The sequence below is a fragment of the Schistocerca cancellata genome, chromosome 8 (assembly GCF_023864275.1).
Source record: "Schistocerca cancellata isolate TAMUIC-IGC-003103 chromosome 8, iqSchCanc2.1, whole genome shotgun sequence".
In the NCBI taxonomy this organism is placed as follows: domain Eukaryota; kingdom Metazoa; phylum Arthropoda; class Insecta; order Orthoptera; family Acrididae; genus Schistocerca; species Schistocerca cancellata.
The window spans coordinates 355,380,031-355,403,327 of NC_064633.1; positions in this window are offsets into that span (position 1 = coordinate 355,380,031).

The window sequence follows — 23,297 nt, forward strand, 5'->3', positions numbered from 1 at the left end:
ACACATATATATATTCGTCGACACGTCAATCTTGCGACGACACTTCAATATTTCATCATAATAAACACATAGCATAATCAGATTCCTCATATAGCATCAGCTTATTGATCATAAACATACCGCAACAGCATAATACATATACTCATCGTAATAATAACATCATAACACCTCAGTCAACTCTCAAAATCGTCGTAGCTTCCTCCATTAATTCCAAAACCTAAAAAAATTCTCTGCTCATGTCAAAAGTGTCATCTGCCTCAAACGTTCTTTAAAAATCATGATCTCATACCAAATATATCATTCAAAGCTCTCATAGTATCACAATGGTTCCGAAAAAATATGAACAGTTCACAAAGTACAGACAAAATACAACTTCATAAGTGTGAAGTTACCCAACTGTGTAATTGCGTAAGCATGTGTCACTGATGTAGTAAAAAACAAATGTTTATCTCTCAGTTAAATGATCAGATAGCTGTGTAATTTGTGTGTTAAGGAAATATGGTACCGATGTGTAAAGTTGTATAAGCAAATACCATATTAGCTAGGGCTCCTTGTGCTTGCCAAATACATGATACACAAAGTAGGTGTGTACCCCCCTGAGGATTAATGTAATGATACCCTCAGGTGTTACAGATTACAACAATGGAATGAAATGTATTACGGAAAACCTTTTTACCATTGTGCTTCAAATATCTTTAAAAATAAATGTTTTAAGTACAAAATTAATCACTCAAATACGTGTACTGTAGCGCTAAACTGTGTGTCTTGTTGTAGGATAATCTCTGTGGAAGTGTCGTAGGTATCGTCCTCCGAAAGCTAAGTTCTGCAGAAGTCAATGTACTTACCTCATGATACACAAAAGTGATGTGCTTTGCGTAGAGATATCTTAGTTATTACCCTTATTGTTGTGATGATGAAAGTACTGTGCTGTAACATATTATTGCGCTACGGAAAAGGCTGTCTCCTTGTAGCTATACCACAAAAGTTACTACTAATGTTTTACTTTCCAGAATAATTCAGAAAAACTGTGCGGATGTAAAACAGATACACCGCAAAAGCAACATTGTAAATTGTCACTCATTAGTAATGTCGTGTTATAATTGTGTAGCTGTCACATAAACTAACCACTGTGTTATCTGGTATCTCTCAGAAAGTACTTTAATTCAGAATGTATTTTCAAGTAAACCAAAATGTTGCATTAAAATCTCATTAGCAGTACTGGTAAATGTTCTAAGTATGTGAGCCTTATAGTCGTTACGTAATCGTGCAACTAACAAGGAAGAACGTACAAATAACAACACTGTGTCGTCTGTTCACTATAACAATGCTGTGGTAATTACTGTCTAAGTTCCCTAGGTTCTTGACTGGATAGTTAACTTTAAAACATTGTTGCATGTTAACAGTTTCTCAGTGTGACAAATTGTACTAGTAGCGTGAAGTGAAAAATTTTATAGCAAAGACTAAGTTAAAAAGCAGATTATCTCTCAATAAATGGTTTTACATGAGCAATGTGGTGTAAACCTTTACTCTTCCTAGTATGCAGTGTTTCAACTTCGACGCAATTATCATGTGGTATACGTCGGTAAAGAATACTGGAATTTTTCTCAAGGTTACCGTCTATGTTATTTTTCTCTGAGCCAGCAGGCGCACGTGGCAGCCTGCAGTGCGAGTCATTGTCTGTTTCTTTGTTGGCGCGCATCGTTACTGGGATTAGGAGACCTAGCTTCTACAAATTCGCCTTGCTGACAGGGCCCAGCCCTGTTAGAACCCCGCCAGTTCTGATGAAATTCACGTCTGTCGTTCTGTCGGTAGTTTACATAGTTTCTTGTTTGTCGGTCATGTGGTGGAGAATTTCTCCCTGAATTACCACTGCACGGTGGACCGTTGCATCTGAAGTTATTCTGTCTCCCCTGATAATAATAGTTCTGGTTGCCAAATTGTCTGTTTCTATGATTGTCTTTGTCATATTCATTGCTACGGAAATGCGATCTTTCTCTGTAACTATTACTACTCTGCCAGTGGTTGTCATATTGGTGTTGTCTGTTTTGGTCACGATTTGCGTTGTGAGAATAGCCTTGTCATGTCCAGTTATTATTTCTTTCATGGCGGAATTGTGACAGACGTGACCTGTAATTGTTATACTCCTATTTTCGCGTTCCGCGATTGTCAGTGTCAATTTCCAGTTCTTGTAAGAGCCCCTGAAAAGCTTCAGTGTCGTCTTTGCAACGTCCTGCTAAAATGATATGTCATAAATGTTCAAGTAATTTGATTAAGCTAATGCGGATGAGTTCTGAGGGGCTGTATGGGTTTGACAGGTACTGATTCTTTTGCAACATGTCTTCAAAATATTTCACAAGACTGTAAAATTCAGATTGTTCGAAATGTTTCATCATTATAATGCTATGTTTTACTTGGTCTTGTGTAGCTTGAGACCAATATGCTGAGAGGAAGGCATGATAAAAATCTCCTTCACTGTGACAATCGTGAATGACCGATCGCATTCTTACAGCTGGTTCATTCTCCAAGTAGCCACACATAAATTCTAATCTGTGCTCTAATGACCAGTTGGGAGGAAAACAATGAGAGAATTGATGGAGCCACGCTTGTGGATGAATGTCGTTGCCAGAATTCTGAAATGTTTTAAATTTACGTGTAGTAATGAACAGCTTATAGTCAAAATAACCATGTCGGCGAGTCGCATGTCGGTCATTGTTACGTCGTTTCGGCGGTTCCATCTCAAAATTCGATGTATCTTGCCAATTTCTTTCATAATTTCCGAAGTGCCCTGTGTTATTATTTTGTGGCTGTTCCGTATTTCTATGTCCCTCTTCCCGTATTGGAGCGCGAGTGTCCTCTGAAATACGTAATTCTTGTATTACCTGTGTCAGCTGATCTTGTACTTCGCGGATTTCTCTTTGGTGTTGCGTATTGATTCAGATTTTGTTTCAGTTTCCTAATTTGTTCGCACTCTTCTGTGTCATTAAAGACTACTGGTTTTGTGTCATTCAGATTATCATCTACCTTCGTAGATAAATTATTTAGCTGATCCGAAAGTTCAATTACTTTCTCTGATAATGAACTAATTTCCTCCATGTGTCTTTCTACTGTGTCCTTTAAGTTTTCCTGAGTTTTTGCAAGTTGCGTAACCGAATCGGTAGATGCAACTGAGTCCATTTTAGCTTGCAAGGTCTCATGATTTTCATGAACAATGGTCTGCAGTTCTTTTATGGCTGCTTCGTGATTCTGTAATGCATTTTCATGACGCGAAAAAATAGGTTGGAAATGCTCACAAATTTGTGTTTTTACGTCATTACAGACTTTTTGACATTTCGATTCAATGTTATGTAACTCAGCAGTTAAATCTTCACGTGTTTGTTCGAGAGTTTGTTCCAATGAGTCTAACTTTTGAAGCTTTTGCTGTGTTTGTCTCTGATTTTGTTCCATTGTGTGTAACTGTTGCTGTGTTTGTCTCTGGTGTTGTTCCATTGTGTCTAACTTTTGAAGATTTTGTTCCATTGTGTCTAACTTTTGAAGATTTTGTCCCATTTGTCTCTGATTTTGTTCAAGCGTTGTGTCTAACTTTTGTAGCCTTTGTCCCATTTGTTGCATTAACTGTAATAACAATGCACTGGTGTCTGAAACATGTCCCTCAGTGCTTTTCGGCAGTGAATTTGCACCAGCATCATTCACATTTTGACAAGCGGAAAATGTGTCTTGACTCATTTGAGAAAACGGTGAGAACCCAAAACCTGAGTCTACAGTATTTGCAATATTGTGTTCTGTCATTCCCGATTCCTGAGGCGAGCTGTTGCCGACCGATCGATCGATAATGCTTCCCTGTTCACTACCTGTTTCACTATCTACACCATTATTTGACGCCCGCTCCATTTCCCTATGCACAATTACGAAATTACTACTTTGAATATTTGTTAATTCATTACTTGGTGGCGTTAACACACTGCTTTCGTCTTCACTGTTATTTCTCAGTTTACTTTGGAGCCTAGTATTACGTTTTTCACACGCCATTATTGTCACAATATTTCACACGACAACACAGAAAAACACAATTTGAAGAGCAAAAATAGGGGAACACATTATCATAGCACTGAAAATAATATCTAGTTAATTGCAAGCGCAGCTGCGAAATACTTGATGCAAATCTACACGCATGCCACAACTGTTTTACTGTACAACAATGAAAAACTACAACTACAAAGGAGATTCTCTCTACAATTACGCAATAGCAATAAACAAAATCTACACTAATTACACAAACTACAAGAAAAAATCAGAAGATTCCAGTGAGGTATCCTAGGCTAAGGGTCGACTTAGAAAAATTATACAAGTCTGTGCTTAAACTGACACACAATATTTTTAGCGCAACGCAATCTGACTTTCAAAAATCCCTGCAAAAGAATGGCCCTGACTAACATTAACCTATACCTTTCACAAATCACTTACCTCACAAAAATCTTCGTTACTCGATCTACTGCAATACAGCGAGCGCCACTACTGCCAGCTAAATAAAAGATTCAAACTACGGAAGGCACTAACTACTAGTAGGCATAGCAAATGAAAGATTTTGATAGAGAACAAAAAATGTATTTACCTTAATAGTGTTGAAAAAGCATAATATACATAGCAGTTCATAATATCCATTCCGTACTCAAAAATCCGCCATCTTATTTCGCACATCCACCACTGCTGGCGGCTCACCTCCAACTGTGCAACGCTACGCGCTGTTCACATCCAGCTGCCGCTGCCCAACGCTACAATGGCAGACAACAATGCAAACTAGCCACAGACTGCACACAGCACAGCCAGTGATTTTCATACAGAGCGCTACGTAACGTTGCCAATAAGAAAACATAAACAGCCTACTTACATAGTAAGAAAACAAAAACAGCCTACTTACAAGTTCACGTAAATAATATTTATCATTAATGGTTCATTTTCATTAAACTTCAGAATCATAAAACTTGCTAAATCTACCTAGAAAAAACTGTAGGAAGGTAGTTTTAGAGGCAGAAGGGAGAGTGTGCAGATTTGGCGCCTCTGTCTGGACGCAGGATCACCTTGGTACGTTCATTACTTATTTTCCTTGGTTATTCGTGAGGAGATGAGTTCAGGGACATTTGCGGACTCTGACGGAAATCTGTAACTGGCGTGTTTGTAGACATCCACTTGGAGGTCGTGTCCATTGAAGATCATTCCAGGTGTAGCTATGTGTGAATTATTAGTTTATAGTATTTATGAGCGAGATGTATCCATATACACAGTGTACCTGAGAATGTGCACATGCTCAAACCAGCTAGTAATCCACGATGAAGTAGCCATTTAAAATGACATTATAATACAAGGATCTCGTTCTCTACAATAAGCCTATTATATTCTTACGTTCATTAACTGTACAAAGAACTTGTGTGATTGTACAAGCTGTGGCGGGAGATTACAACGGCAGTTTCCCACCGATAGCACGTGGCTGGCGGTTGGTACGGGGCCGTGGCAAGCAGCTAGCGTTTCCGCAGCCTTGGAAAATCCCTAGCGGACGCTTGGCATCTTCGCGTATAGCCGTTTGCGCGCTTGGAGAAATTTATACGCCAGAGAAAAATTGATAAAAACAGAACTAAGAGTGACACGAAGATGAGAGTTGGCACTCATGGACGGAAAAATGTTTAAAGCTAAATTATCTGGAATTGCTAAAAAAATATACAATAGTTTAAACGTTATTTTCTCTTAAAAATTGTAAATTTGTAAAAGTTCAAAAGCTAATAGTTCGGCAATTCTGTGGACGATTAATATAAACAAAGTGTCTACGGATGCGGCTAGTAGAACTGCATCGAGCAATTGCAGCCGATTTAGCAGAATCTGTACCATTTTTGAATGAGAAGTCTGAATATGGGATTCGACTGAGAGAAACTGTGCTTTTGGTAATAAATAAATTTAAAGAGATGAAACTAGCGGCAGTATTATAAAGTTTAAACAAGTACATGAGTAATTAAGTACCTATTTTAATTTATTTATTTGTGTTTAGTGTCAACAATCTGGGAAAAGCAAAATGAAGAACATTATTTGTGAAAAAACGATGCTAGATACAAAAAATGGACTTTAAATAAAACACACTCCTTTCTTACTCTCTCCAGCAGCCCAGCGCAGGCTGAGTCATTTTCGTGCCATTTTCCCCATCCAGATCACCATCTTGGATTTTGTCACAGGAGGGATGACAGCACCCTCTGGTGGCAGTATTGTGTACTAGGTCAGTTGGGGTCTAGATCCCATGGTGATCTAAAATAATTCGAATCAGATTGTTTTTTTAAAACAGTGCTCATAGCATCATCCATATATCAAACTTTTGTAGCTGGTGTATGGAGCCGAACTTAATTATGCACCAACTGCGAAGAATATTGTTTCAGGTAACATACATCAGTGTTGTGCGCTGCTGATATTCGGTAGTTTTAATGATCATTTTGCTGAAGATAACTGTTTCCATCATAATCAATAGTTGTATAGAATCTGTGGTTACAACTTACAGACAACACCTTAACACAACTTTCTTTAGCAACTTGACCAAGTCTTTAGCCAGGAGAAAAAAATTGTTTAGTAATTACTCAATGTAATGAAATAAGATTATCATTTTCATTTACAAATTAGTTAAATACCAAACCACTGAATAACACAGCGTGCAAAGCACTGTACGAGACATCATCGATATGGGCTTTTAGTGCCGAAGGCACGATACAAAGCTTTACTCCCCATGTGGACCCATCAACAGCGAGATTGGACTGCTGATGACTGGAAACATACTGCCTGGTTGGACGAGTCTTCTTTCAAATTGTATGGTGCGGATGGACGTGTATGGGTGTGGAAACAACCTTATGAATCCGTGGACCCTGCATGCCAGCAGGGGACAGTTCAAGTGGGTGGAGGCTCTGTAATGGTGTGGGGCTTGTACAGTTGGAGTGATATGGGACCCCTGATACGTCTACATACGACTCTGACAGGTGACACGTACATAACCATCCTGTCTGATCACCTGCGTCCATTGATGTCCATTGTGCATTCCGACGGAATTGGGCAATTCCTGCAGGACAATGCAACATCCCACGCGTCTAGAACTGCTACAGAGGGGCTCCAGCAACACTCTTACGAGTTTAAACATTACCGCTGGCTTCCAAACTCCCCAGACATGAATATTATTGAGCATATCTGGGATGCCTTGCAACGTTCTATTCAGTAGAGATCTCCACTCCGCGTACTCTTATGGATTTATAGACAGCCCTGCAGCATTAATGGTGTCAGCTCTCTCCAGCACTACTTCTTCCATTAGTCGAGTCCATGCCACGGCATGTTGTAGCACTTCTGCGTGCTCGAGGGTGACCTACACAATAATAGGAAGGTGTACCAGTTTCTCTGGGTCTTCGGTGTATTTCTTAAATACGCAGTTTTATTATGTAATATGTAAAGCTATACAAGTTTCATTTTCTGCTGACTAGTGGAGCATATTATTCGCAATAAATTTATTAATAGTTTGGACAGGCACTACAAATACTTTTTCAGTATTGTCGAACTAAGATCTTCTGTGGATAATACTCCACTATGGATCCATCTACCACTTTTCATTTAATGATTAAATGATTTTCTGAATTGTTTATTTTGTTGTCATAGTTGCATGTTCATTACAAAGTGCCTACTTTCTTATATAAGGCCACATTCAAATCTGCAGTCATCAACCAGTAATAGTTCCACTGTAACTGACCACTTTTGGGTCATTACAGGTTTGAAAGGGATCGCTTAAATGGCAATAAATAGCGTTTTATTACAAGTAGCTATTACATTTACGTATGTTGTTGTATGTATATCCGCATAGATTTACACAAGAATACGGTGGTTTGCAACCGTAATGCAAGTATGTAACTGATGGAGAGAAGGGAGAGGAGGAATAAAGAGACAGAGGAAATAGGATGGAAGGGGGAAATAGTGGGGTGAGAGATATTGGGGTTGTAGATTCAAATGGTTCAAATGGCTCTGAGCACTATGCGACTTAACTTCTGAGGTCATCAGTCGCCTAGAACTTAGAACTAATTAAACCTAACTAACCTAAGGACATCACACACATCCATGCCTGAGGCAGGATTCGAACCTGCGTCCGTAGCGGTCTCGCGGTTCCAGACTGAAGCGCCTTTAACCGCACGGCCACACCGGCCGGCAAGGGTTATAAAGACAAGGCAGGAAAAGAGCCGGTGAAACGAGCGAAAATTTTTAAATATTAGTGTAATTATGGTATCTCTTACGATGAATCTGTCGGCAATAGTGAAACTGTAACACATCTTAAAAACGATGAGAAGATGTGTTGTACTAAATGTCGACGTTTAAATGGTCTACGCAGCGTACATGCATCTACGGCACACACAGACCACGTTCTTGGGATCATACTGCAACTCTTAATACAATGAAATCACTTTTTACGTCCTATGGAGGCAACGATTTGTTCTTCCTGTATGACAGGCATTATTACATCGTTTGTCCAAGGCTTTTTCCCACGCGATACTAGCTCCACTTTGACTGTGTTCTAACTATTCAGCGGCTCCTATGCAACAGTAGGGAGAGAACAAAATATGGAAAAACCAAGAGCCTTACCGTGACCAATAGGGCGTAAGGAAACCGTTGGCAATAGGAACAGCTTACAGTCGTTTCTGAAACGGTAAATACAGGTCATGTATGGTTTTCGAGAGAGTCTTACACCATTATTCCTGCAAAAAAAGGCAGGTAATGATCATGGAGGTGCTTCGCGATCATGTGCACGTCTGTTCAAAGTAGACCACACAGGCTAAATAATACTGAGATCTGGCGGCTGTTTTGGCCAGAGGAGATACGACAGTGCATCCTTACGCTCACGAAACAGGTGACCTGTCGTCTTGGATCACAGCATCACGATTGGGGAAAAGGTATTGCACCATGGTGCTGACCCGATCAGTCAGAATGGTCGCTTGATCACTGGCAATAATGCGACTTTGCAAACTAACCGTAGGGCCCATGGAATACCATGATATGGCTTTGCAAATAAACGACGCACCGCCACAATGTTTCACTCTTGGGGCGTAAACTCGGACGGAAGCTGGAAACAGTGAAACAGGACTCATCCGACCAAACGACATTCTTCCACTGCTCCATTGTCCAGGTTTTATGGCTTCGCCACCACGTTTTCGATGAGTGGCTTTGGAATTCTATCAGGTCCAGTATCCATTGGTTATGCAGTTCTGTCCGTTGTGTTTCGGTGCTGACAGGGTTCGGCACTGACTTCCGCCGCTATCATCCTCTTATTTTCCGTCAAAAATCCTCTTTCATGCCCATCCGTCAGGGTGACTCAATTTACAGTTCCGTCCTCATTGTGAATTAGCGCATACATGGGAAGCGGAGAAACGTCATGCGCCAATTCACAGCGCTCTTTTTATCTCTGGCGCTTCTGCACCCCACTACTAGAGAAGTATTTCCTTGTTGCTTTTCCTTACCTCACATTTCAACGTCTTTACGATAAATCAGTTTTGTATATATCTGTGTAGCTAATTCCAGCCATATCGCTGAAGATACGAGAAGTCTTCAGTCTCCGAAAACGTAAAGTATATTGTTTATACAATCACATAAAATATCAACAGAGATTTCGCTGATTATTACATAACTGCGAACTGAAAGTCTCGCCTGCCCTGAATAGCCATGTTTAGTGACGAGAATTTTCTTCAGTTGGATTCCACAATAATAATTTGCATACATTTCCCAGCACCGCCTGCCCGTCTTGCAAAACGAGGGAGCTAACGCTAGTAAGCGTAGGAAGCAACTGGGAAGTGCAGTGAGTACAGGGGACAGCTATCTGATATTACAACTATTTCGTGTCAGTGACTTCCAGTTTCTGTTTGCCGTTTTCGGATTCATTTGTTATCGTACTGCTGGGTGTTACAGTTACATAAATACAGCAAGGAAGCAAATCTTTGTACTGTTATATGCAAGTAAAGTTACTTTTCGGGCTATCACCCATCTTCATTTAGCGTAATGCATTTATACAGCGTGTTTGTTTTAACTTGAGACAGGAAAAATCTCGAAAACGTCGCATCGTGCTAAAAAATTGTTCTGTATGAAAAGTTAATATCTGTAAAAAAAGGACACATATCTTTGATACTACTGGATACCTCCTAACCTTTCATCCTGCGTGTGTGGGTTAATCTTCGTATTTTCAAATGGGAACCCGTCCATTTCTATCGCATATTTGTATTCCAGGCCAAAAAATGCGTACGATTTACTCGAACCATTGTTTTATAGAAAACTGATAAACTCACATGGTTGTCACAGGATCACGCTAAACATAGTTGATAATAAGAGTCTGAGATGTCTAACCATATTGTACGGTACTGCAAGCTGTCCCTTCCTTTAATCATAATTATATGTCTGAGTGATGGTAAATCTTACTATTATTACGTGAAGAGAAGTATTTTCTTCTCAGTAACCCTCGAATCAAGAGCTACATATTTAATATTTATATAGGAATTACTGAATTTACGGCTGACACTTTTGTTCCCTAGGCCTGTAGTCACTTTCAGAACTCAAATTAATAATCAAATTAATTAATATAATAATATTGAACCTAAAATAGTTGGTGTACCCATGTATCGCCACAGTAAGATAGAAAACACTGAGTAGTGGAGGAAGTATGAATGAGAACAGCGGCTTATTCAGGTTTACAAAATAATGACAAGTTTTTCAATCCTTTTGTAACTACAACTAGCTGGTAAATCGTACTGAAAATAAGACAAACACGAATCAGAAAAGGAATGGTGTTTGATTGTCAAAGCATACATTGGGGTAGAAGCTATACAAATTCTCCCCTGGATTAATCCCTTTTACAACGCAATCTGACTTCCCTTACATGAATCTAATGTGATGAATCAACTACCACCAAGTGTAACACAAACTGTGGTTTACCTGAGAACAAGAAGCTGTGGTATCACTTACTAACTCTACACCGCTGCAGCAGTATTTTACCCTTTACCTTGATGCAGGTGGCAGCAGAAAACGGTGGGCTGTGGGCGAGCAGCGGTGTGCTGCGGCAGATCTAGTGTTCTGATCTGTCCCCCAACATTTGCAAAGTATGCAGTCTGGCTTTCTGATTATCAGAATTCAGGAAACTTCTCTGTCCGAGTGCTGAAATCGCCGGCCGCTGTGCCCGAGCGGTTCTAGGCGCTTCAGTCCGGAACCGCGTTGCTGCTACGGTCGCAGGTTCGAATCCTGCCTCGCGCATGGAGTTGTGTGATGTCCTTAGGTTAGTTATATTTAAGTAGTTCTAAGTCTAGGGGTCTGATGACCTCAGATGTTAAGTCCTATAGTGCTTAGAGGCAGTTGAACCGTTTTTGAGACCTGAAATATAGGCAGATTTCAGCGTGAGGTGCCACTGTTCGCCGGTCTGATCAAATCACTTTGACTCACACGCACAGTGGTGTGTGCTGGAATTGTCGAACGTTAGATAGCCGACGCAGGATAAGTAATTTCACCCTCGTGACACATGATGTTCCACTGTCGATACAGTTGGAGACTGCTACTGGCTCTTAGTCCACTACAAGTTACAGACCACAAGTCTCACCCACTAGGGACGCACCTGAAGTTCTACCAGGGGAGGACCAGAAGACAAAGAAGACCAAGAATCACAACCAATTCCCATTAGTTCTCAGTAAGGGACCGAATGAGCAAACAGGAAACCATCGAACTATCCTCTACTCGATGAATCTCTCCTCTTGAGTATTCTGTTGACCAAGTAGCCAATCCAGACACCCTCTCAGGTTCCCATGGCGGGAGGAACAAGACTCTACTTTCCATATCCTGAGAGGAGCCAATCAGCGACTCCAGATTCCACTTGTCTGAAAAAAGATTTTAGGCTAGGTAGGCGCCGTTCTCACAGTAAGCATGGACATTTTTTGTAGAAACTTCCCGGACAGTCGTCCCTGTGAAATAAATGTTTTCGCCACTCGCTAAAAGAACCTGGCAACTTCCTGCCTCCACTAAACACGTGCACCAACCATATCGTCCCAGCTTGTAATATGAGAATTCAGGGACTTTTATAACCTTCCCAACGTTTGCACAAATGCTCACTTTACGACAGTCTCTCTTAAATGGCTTTGTCCACCCAGTTTCCGTCAACTGGCTGCCTTTGTGACCGACTGCTGCCTGACCCAGGTAAAATGTTGTGCAAACCAGAGCCCTTCTGCCATCGCTAACTGAAGGAAGAAGAGGCCACTAAAGGTACGATCCACTGAGCGCTGCCTCCCATCAGACACCCGAGTCGCTGCACACAGCGTTTATGGCCCCCAATTCATCTCTGTCCCAGTTCTCCGTCACCTCCGCTATGGAATCTTGGGCACAAGTTCTCTACGGGTTACACATATAGTTATATGAACATTTTGCCCGTAATTTCCTCTTCAAAAAGCCATTAACCACATATAGGAAATGTAGCACTGGGGAACACCGAGATCATGACCTAAATAAAATATGAATGTTAATCTTTCAATGTTGTTAAAGTGATAGAGTGGTGTGTCTTCTCTCACTGCCTACCCGTTACCCAATAATTTTTGCATGCAGAGTGTCACACTTCAATAAATAAGTTAGTGTATCACAGAGTAGAAGAAATTGTGATGCTTTGCCTGAGTCTTGTAGAATGACGCTTCGGACCATGACATTTATGCCAAACAAACGCCAAAAAATAGCACACTCTGGGTTAACCTCATTCGACCAGAAGTCATACACACACTCACTGCTGCATATCTGCAAACATATTGTGATTTTCTTGGCGTCAGAATTGTTCCTGTGGACCCTCATGTATTTGACGTACAACACTGACCATAAATGCAATGATTGAGTGGTGGAAAAGTCGTGCACACATTTAAATAACCCATTCACACCAAAGCTGAAATCTGATATGGTTGGTTTCCTTAACCACAATACGCTATCGTTGAGGAGTTAGCATTCTCAGCCTCAGCGATTTTTTAAGCCCTGCACAAGCATTCACAGTGATTTAGTCTTTCATAGAGACAACGATGTGACTTCTATTCCGGCATTCAGCAAATCTAGGCAAGTATGTGTTCTTTTGTCAATGAGAGAGTTTGGATGAGAGTTACCTCACGTGCTCCCCCTACTGTCATCCATGCTGCCCACCAAAGCCCTGCTAGCTAGATAAATTTGGTGACACCACAACGAATCTTATCTACGGGGCAGAGAGTGGCATTAGTATCTCGCAGCAACACGTACTGAAAACCAAGATGCACCTACAAACCAAAATAAACCGATTACCCATAAAAAATTTCCTATCTGAAAGTGGCGTTATCCCTCATGACCAACATAGCAGTAACGAAATGTGAAAAATTACATATAACCTAATAAAATAAATACAGCAAGGCACACAAAAGGAAAAATAAAAAAGCACTACATATTTTAAGCCTCCTACTGCTCCCTTCTCGAGGGAGTCAAAATTAACCTTATGTTAGTCTCATAACTAAACACAGCACTACACTCATGAGCTGTGTAACAGATTGGTCATGGCAGCTGTAGGGGATGCGTTGGTGCTAAAAGATGGTTTACTACACCTTTACTTATCACGCTCAGTGGTGGCAGCGGTGCCTGTGGCAGAACCTGTATCCTGCCTATGGCAGTAACAGGTAGGCATCTGCACTATTGACAGACCAGAAATGGGACAGCAGTTGACAAACTGTCGCTCTTGTTGCAGACAATCCGCCAGTGGCAGTTGTCAGAGTTGTGGCAAGTGTCCAGAGACGCCTGTGGCTTGGTGGGCACTCTCTAACCCTCCTTTCCGGTCGGCAGCAGCTTTACATTCAGGTGCGGTCCCTGGAAACTCTTGCGTCAACAGTGACCCCAGGTGGTCGCTTGACGTCATGGACGGGCCTCCATTACCGACTGCCTGCAGGCGAGGCACCCCTGCTGATGCTTTCACTCTCCACTGGCACGAGAGAGAGATACAAGCGGGACTCCATGGGGTTCTGTGGCCCCTGAGCTGCCCCAGTGTCATCACGTCAGCCGGCTGCCCACCCTGTCACCTCAGCTGATCTCTTGGTCGGGGTCGCTCTGCTGTGTCGTCACGCCGGCGGTAGCGTCCCAGGTGGTCACTTGATCAGGGGCGAGCCTCCATTACTTGCTGGCTGACTTCCAAGTGTCCAGCCGCATCTTGCTTCTTGCTCGCCGTTTGGAATGCTGTAGTCCTCTGCACAATCCTCAACACATATTTTAATGCCGTGTTTTTACAACAAATGCTTACATAAACACATACAAAGAAAATCATAGCAAAAATATGAACTGTTTGTACTTAAACTTTACAACATTATAAAAGGATGAAAAATTACTGCTTTTTTTATTTAAATCGTGGCCGAGCGGTTCTACTCGCTTAGGTCTGGAACCGTGCGACCGCAACGGTCACAGGTTCGAATCCTGCCTCGGGCATGGATGTGTGTAATGTCCTTAAGTTAGTTCTGGGGACTGATGACCTCAGAAGTTAAGTCCCATAGTGCTCAGAGCCATTTGAACCATTTCATTTAAACAATGTTACCACAAAAGACCTTTTGACGAAAATTTCGACTGTCGATACTTAATCGCTTATCTAAAATACATAAACTAATCATTTGCTAGTGGTGAAGCCATGCTGTTGTAGCGTATGTCAGTGTTTCGTTAGTTTCCCAACATCACTCATGTGCCCCAGTGCCCTAAGATGGCACAGCCTCCACATTCGTACTTCAATAACTCACACCAGGCAGCACTCACTTCTAATTACATTCTACCCATTACCAAGTTTAGTTACCTCTAACCCTTTCTACTTTACGCTAATCTGGACTTTAATACATCTCCTGATGCCAACTTATTGGATGGTGACGCTGATGCGCATAATCTGGGTCGGATACAGCTCACCGCTATCTGTAAACTCCTTTCTGTGCTGTCAGGATAGATCAGACTTCAGCACGAATTCACCTATGCCTCTGATGCTGACCAATAGCTCTCAAACATCAACGTATAGGTATAATCAAATGGCAGCTGCTATAAAGACATAAAATACCAGTGTTTATAATTTGTAGTGCAATTCTTTTTGTTTGTCTGGTCCCATTCGCCACTACCTTCATCTAAAAACGTGCTACCATGACTCACATTCCACCTGTTCAGGACACATTATACAAAATTTCACTGATGACGCTTCTCTGGTGCTGGCGATCCACAGTCGAAATACCACAAGGCAAACGTCATCACAGAACTGGCGATAATCCATAAGCAATACACAGGAAAAAGAACCACAGTGAAAAATATCGCAATATATGCGATTATCCACCAACGAGAACACATAGCTCCATTGGCGTTAACCCTAATCGAACCAAAGCGAGGAAAAAAAACCATACTCGAATGTCTACATGCATCGAGCGTTGACAAACTATGTCCATCTTGCAAGATATCCCCATCGGTATCGGTGGCGTAATCAGAATCACGCCAAGACCCACTATCGGATCGCAGATCAACCTCTGCGTTACCACTATGGTCTCCTCAGTTCGAATGGTGCCTCTGCCAGGCACTTAAATGTGATCTGCAGAGTATCCATATAGAACAGACGGCGGATATGCAGCACCGGCAATGTACACAGTATCAACGGAAGAAACCAAACCATTACTACATTCCAAGATGAATTCTGAGAATAATTGTGTCTTCGAAACTTGTGTAATTATTTCTGAGCAAAATATGCAAATTTCACTTTGCTCCAATAAATACCTTTGATGTGGCATGACAAGTTATAATACAGCGAGGCTCAAGCATTACACCGACCAGTTTCATTATACAGGGCGTTACAAAAAGGTACGGCCAAACTTTCAGGAAACATTCCTCATACACAAAGAAAGAAAATATGTTATGTGGACATGTGTCCGGAAACGCTTACTTTCCATGTTAGAGCTCATTTTATTACTTCTCTTCAAATCACATTAATCACTGACTGCAAAACCACGTTCGTGATGAACACTAACCTGTTGATGCTACGTACTGATGTGCTTGATGCTAGTACTGTAGAGCAATGAGTCGCATGTCAACACAAGCACAGAAGTCAACATTACCTTCCTTCAATTGGGCCAACTGGCGGTGAATGGAAATTAAGCGTTTCCGGACACATGTCCACATAACATCATTTCTTTATCTGTGTGTGAGGAATGTTTCCTGAAAGTTTGGCCGTACCTTTTTGTAACACTCTGTATACCCAAAAGGTTTCCGCCAAGAGATCATCACATTCCCATCCACGAAATAAATTTCTACCTGTGAAACACGAGAGGCTACAAATATGTCACAAATTTGTGGTAAACTATCAAAATGCAGATGCTGTACAAAAACTACATACGCAAGACTCATTGTTCAGATGTCACAGAAGAAGATCTTACCGTCTAATTATAATAATAAATCATCCAAAAAGTGTAAGTGCGAACAAATAAAAAGCAATACACAAAATGTGTGCATAAATGAATTGGAAAGAAATGATTCTTAACTATAACTTGATGTAACGAGGCCGCAGCGGCTGACTGTCAATTCCTTCGCGGACTTCTGCTGGGGTTTCTGTTTGAAGTGGCAGGTCGTCTTATTTCTACTACGCCAATCTGGTGATCACATTGCGGACTTTACCTACCAGTCCCTCCTTTAATCGTCATTTGCCGTGAGTTCCAGACCGGCTGCTTGAAGTTGTTAGAATTTCGCATTTCGCACTTGTTGTTATTTTTGTTTTCTTGTAAATGACCGCCATACATTCCCCGTCTGCTTCTATCATTCCACTGAGTCTCATTATTCAACTTTGGCCTTGATACTGGCTTCTTGTCACCCAGTTTCTATTTGTGTTTTGCCCACCACTATTTCCACCAGATGCAATCTTACGAATTTCGTCCATTATGTCTCATTCGGTCCCTCGGGTTTTGTGCTTCGTTGACAAAGTCTCTCGTAGAGCGGTTTGAATGACTCTATTGTGTCATTAAATTTGCCAGTGAGCTGTTCCTGTTACACCAATGGCGGTTTCATGAAGAAGTGTCGCATTATCTCCTTATCACTATAGCGTTAGTCCAGCTAACAGTTCTTGTTGACAAGCTCTCGAAAAAGTTTACCGGACTGCGGCACCCCAAAGCTTCGTAATCCTTCCCTAACATGACCTCCTGTTTAATCCTTTCAAGGTGTCCTGTGACCAGCAGCTTCTGTGAATAAGCCGAAACTGCGGCAATTTTCTGCAACGCTATGCATATGCTCTGCTGTTGAGTCTTCCAGATGTCCACAGACCAATTGCAATTAGTATACTAGTGGCCATGACTTGGGTAGTACCCTACCATAGTGGGCAATCCATGACTTGGGGTGTAATGAATTGTGGTTCTCTTTGTAACGTGAAAATTTTCAACTTAGAGAAAATGTTTTAAGTTTCCGGCCATTGTGGCCGACCGGTTCTAGGCACTTCAGTCCGGAACTGCGCTGCTGCTACGGTCGCAGGTTCGAATCCTGCCTCGGGCATGGATGTGTGTGATGTCCTTAGGTTAGTTAGGTTTAACTAGTTCTAAGTTCTAAGGGATTGATGACCTCAGATGTTTAGTCCCATAGTGCTCAGAGCCATTTGAACCATTTTTGCATATTCTGAGAGGAGCCAATCAGCGACTCAAAATCCCTCTTGTCTGTAAAAAGAAGGTTTTGGACCAGGAAGGAGTCATTCTCACGGAAAGCCCGGTTAAGTTTTGGCAAAAACATCTACATACCTAAATGGGACCACAGTCCCTCATTTACAGAGAGATCTAATCTTCCCGGGGCAAAGATTTCTAATTTCTGAAAGAAGGCACTTAAGCTTCCCAGACAGTCGTGCCCATGAAATACATGTTTTTGCCTCTCGCGATAAGAACCTGGCGACTTCCTGGCCTCATGAGTAGTTACAATCTTGCCTCCAGGAAACACGTCCATCAGTCTCTTTCATCTTAAACATGAGACTGCAGGAAGCTATTTTACCTTCCGTTTGCACATAGACTCACTACATGGCATTCTCTCTGAAATGGATTCCTTCATCCAATTTCTGCCACCTGACCGCCTTCGCAAAGGGCCCCCGCCAAGCCGAGGTAAAATGTTCTGCGAAATGTTCTAGCCTTCCTTCCCTAACGGAAGAAGGAGAGGGCTTTGGTCAGAAGTCCCTCTGCAGGTAAGATCCACTGAGTGCTGCTTAACAGAATCATTCACACAGCCGTGTCGCTTCAATGAATATTTATGGCATCCAATTCATCTCTGTCCCTGTTCTCCGTCACCTCCACTATGGACCTTCGGGTACAAGTTCAAGTTTTCTAGAGATTACAAATGAAGTTATATCGACATTCTGTCCACAGTTAGCCCTCGTAAGAAGTCATTAACCACATATAGCATATGTAGTACTGGGGAACACCAAGATCAAGACCTAAAATATGAATTTTAATCTGACTGACAGTGTTGTTAAATTGAGAGAGTGGTATACCACTTCTCAGTACAATGAAATTTGCAACACTAAGGTAAATTTCGAACATAAATATCGCCAGTTACAACACAAAAGTACACATTTACATCGAAAATGAAATGTAGAATTAAATGCAGCTGTTCTTAATTCGAAATACATTCACACTTGATATTTGTCGATTACAGTACCATCAAGCATGAACAGAAAACGATAGTCTACGTAAACCGTACATATTGTTTGCATAGAATCGAATTATGCAAAAATAAATGGGGGTGACCCATTTGAAAATATAAAGCTGACCCCAGGTATTTACTTTTCCCCTAGAACATTTTTTTTCACACAATGCGTTGTTTTCTAGGAAGCGTATTCACTTACCTCAAGTTAAAACAAATACCCTGCATATTAACAGTGCTTCAACGCTATAACTGCCTTGGACAAGTTAATCATTTAGGTATAACTTTTCCCGAGTTTTATATTTAAGTGCATATATTTATTAATGAATCGTACTTTAACTTTCTAAATGGTAGCTCATTCGTCACATTCATATCGATAACACAAATAATGTTAGCTTCACATATGGACTGATGGTGAGTAGTCACAATTTGTCCGACTTAATGTAACTGGGGGAAATGTGAACTTTTACTCTGCTTTTTCCATTCTTTCATGGGAGATGCAGCGCTCAAAATTCAGTCGATTGAACGTTGCACTAACGACTATATAAATTCATGAAGCCAGCTGATGATGTGTTAAAATCCTAAACGCGCCTTGGTGTACGTCTAATATATCAAAATAAATACTTGTTAGTTGTTCGTATTTTATGAACTTCCACACAGTTCATGCGATTGCGATTAAACTTTATCAACTTATTGCTTGCACTTCTTCGAAGATTATAGCCATTCTGCAGTTAACTTACAGTAGGTGACGCACTAGTCGTTCCTGCAAATGTATCTGAAAGTGCATTAAAGTCGTGAGACTTTTTAATGCGAAGAAACAAACAGACCAGCGTTTTATTGTGTCTTACTCATTCCGATGCCGATAAATGTTATATTTTACAGAGATTTTCCAGTGCAAACGGTCATCTTTGTGTTATTTTAGTGAATCGGCGAACAATGTTTTGGATATACCAGCATATATCGTGTTAAATGTTTGGTCAGAAGATATGTCTCCCAAACTTCCGTCACTTAGTAGACTCACAGTCTAACATAACAATCGTACACTCCGTCTCATTTTTTTTACTCATAACGATAGCAGCACACCAAGCTGTCAGCAAGCGAAACTTATAAATACGATATCGGATGACTGCGAATACAAACGTTGAAATTGATTGACAACATAGCTTTCCCAATAGTGTGTATGTGTTTGTGTGTGTGTGTGTGTGTAATGCCATAAAAATCGACAATAACTAAAACATTTCACCATATTTGTCATTCTTTAGTTTACTAAGGGCCCTGTGAGATACGAAATGGTACATTACTTCACATTTTATTTATGATTCTCTTGTAACATATAGACATTTGCTGAGTATTTTCGTTTCCTTTAACAACAAAAAAATACTAGTAAAGACGATAAAGCCCGACCCTTTGCAGAAAAACGTGGGATATTTAACCAAGAGAGCAGTGGTTTGTTCGCTGCACATTCTGCTATATCAGTGAATGTGGAACATAGGAAAGCTATGTGGAATGTAAGACGTATATTATTTCATCTACCAAATAAGCCACCACACGGACACGATAATAAATTGTCGAAAGCAATAAAACTGTTTCCCAACACAGAAGAAACCAAAGCCACAATTGTTACTATATCCGAGCCACAAATGGCAAGATCCTTCAACACATTCGCTTTTGAAGCAAAAGCAATTAAATTTACAAAAATATATGTGTATTCGTACCCTCATGACCATGGACCTTGCCGTTGGTGGAGAAGCTTGCGTGCCTCAGCGATACAGAAAGCCGTATCGTAGGTGCACCCTCAACTGAGGGGTATCTGTTGAGAGGCCAGACAAACGTGTGGTTCCTGAAGAGGGGCAGCAGCCTTTTCAGTAGTTGCAAGGGCAACAGTCTGGATGATTGACTGATCTGCCCTTGCAACACTAACCTAAAAGCCCTTGTGCTGGTACTGCGAACGGCTGAAAGCAGGGCGAAAGTACAGCCGTAATTTTTCCCGAGGGCATGCAGCTTTACTGTATGGTTGAATGATGATGGCGTCCTCTCGGGTAAAATATTCCGGAGGTGAAATAGTCCCCCATTCGGATCTCCGGGCGGGGACTACTCAAGAGGACGTCGTTATCAGGAGAAAGAAAACTGGCGTTCTACGGATCGGAGCGTGGAATGTCAGATCCCTTAATCGGGCAGGTAGGTTATAAAATTTAAAAAAGGAAATGCATAGGTTGAAGTTAGATATAGTGGGAATTAGTGAAGTTCGGTGGCAGGAGGAACAAGAATTTTGGTCAGGTGAATACAGGGTTATAAATACAAAATCAAACAGGGGAAATGCAGGAGTAGGTTTAATAATGAATAAAAAATAGGAGTGCGAGTAAGCTACTACAAACAGCACAGTGAACGCATTATTGTGGCCAAGATAGACACGGAAGCCATGCCTACTACAGTAGTACAAGTTTATATGCCAACTAGCTCTGCAGAGGACGAAGAAATTGATGAAATGTATGATGAGATAAAAGAAATTATTCAGGTAGTGAAGGGAGACTGAAATTTAATGGTCATGGGTGACTGGAAGAGAAGGAAACATCGTAGGTGAATATGGATTGGGTCTAAGAAATGAAAGAGAAAGCCGCCTGGTAGAATTTTACGCAGAGCATAACTTAATCATAGCTAACACTTGGTTTAAGAATCATGAAAGAAGGTTGTATACATGGAAAAACCCTGGAGATACTAAAAGGTATCAGATAGATTATATACAGGTAAGACAGAGATTTAGGAACCAGGTTTTAAATTGTAGGACATTTCCAGGGGCAGATGTCGACTCTGACCACAATCTATTGGTTATGAACTGTAGATTAAAACTGAAGAAACGGCAAAAAGGTGGGAACTTAAGGTGATGGGACCTGGATAAACTGACTAAACCAGAGGTTGTACAGAGTTTCAGGAAGAGCATAAGGGAACAATTGACAGGAATGGGGGAAAGAAATACAGTAGAAGAAGAATGGGTAGCATTGAGGAATGAAATACTGAAGGCAACAGAGGATCAAGTAGGTAAAAAGACGAAAACTAATAAAAATCCTTGGGTAACAGAAGAAATATTGAATTTAATTGATGAAAGGAGAAAATATAAAAACGCAGTAAATGAAGCAGGCAAAAAGGAATACAAACGTCTCAAAAATGTGATTGACAGGAAGTGCAAAATGGCAAAGCAGGGATGGCTAGAGGACAAATGTAAGGATGTAGAGGCTTGTCTCACTAGGGGTAAGATAGTTACTGCCCACAGGAAAATAAAAGAGACCTTTGGAGAAAAGAGAATCACTTGTACGGATATCAAGAGCTCAGATGGAAACCCAGTTCTAAGCAAAGAAGGGAAAGCAGAGAGTTGGAAGGAGTATATAGAGGGTCTATACAAGGGCGATGTACTTGAAGACAATATTATGGAAATGGAAGAGGATGTAGATGAAGATGAAATGGGAGATACGATACTGCGTGAAGAGTTTGACAGAACACTGAAAAAACTGAGTCGAAACAAGGCCCCGGGAGTAGACAACATTCCATTGGAACTACTGACGGCATTGGGAGAGCCAGCCCTGACAAAACTCTACCATCTGGTGAGCAAGATGTATGACACAGACGAATTACCCTCAGACTTCAAGAAGAATATAATAATTCCAATCCCAAAGAAAGCAGGGGTTGACAGATGTGAAAATTATCGAACTATCAGTTTAATAAGTCACAGCTGCAAAATACTAACGCGAATTCTTTACATCCGAATGGAAAAACTGGTAGAAGCTGACCTCGGCGAAGATCAGTTTGGATTCCGCAGAAATGTTGGAACACGTGAGGCAATACTGACCCTACGACTTATCTTGGAAATTAGATTAAGGAAAGGCAAACCTACATTTCTAGCATTTGTAGACATAGAGAAAGCTTTTGACAATGTTGACTGGAATACTCTCTTTCAAATTCTGCAGGTGGCAGGGGTAAAATACAGGGAGCGAAAGGCTATTTACAATTTGTAGCAGAAAGCAGATGGCAGTTATAAGAGTCGAGGGGCATGAAAGGGAAGCAGTGGTTGGGAAGGGAGTGAGACAGGGTTGTAGCCTGTCCCCGATGTTATTCAATCTGTATATTGAGCAAGGAGTAAAGGAATCAAAAGAAAAATTCGGAGTAGGTATTAAAGCCCATGGAGAAGAAATAAAAACGTTGATGTTCGCCGATGACATTGTATTTCTGTCAGAGACAGCAAAGGACTTGGAAGAGCAGTTGAACGGAATGGACAGTGTCTTGAAAGGAGGGTATAAGATGATCATCAACAATAGCAAAACGAGGATAATGGAATGTAGTCAAATTAATTCGGGTGATGCTGAGGGAATTAGATTAGGAAATGAGACACTTAAAGTCGTAAAGGAGTTATGCTATTTGGGGAGAAAAATAACTGATGACGGTCGAAGCAGAGAGGGTATAAAATGTAGACTGGCAATGGCAAGGAAAGCGTTTCTGAAGAAGAGAAATTTGTCAACATCGAGTATATATTTTGAGAGGCACCCACATGCCTTGCTCATACTGTGGCATCAAGCAGTCAGGCCTGCAAGATGAGTGGTCTACCAAGCGAGTGGATTCATTCTTATTTA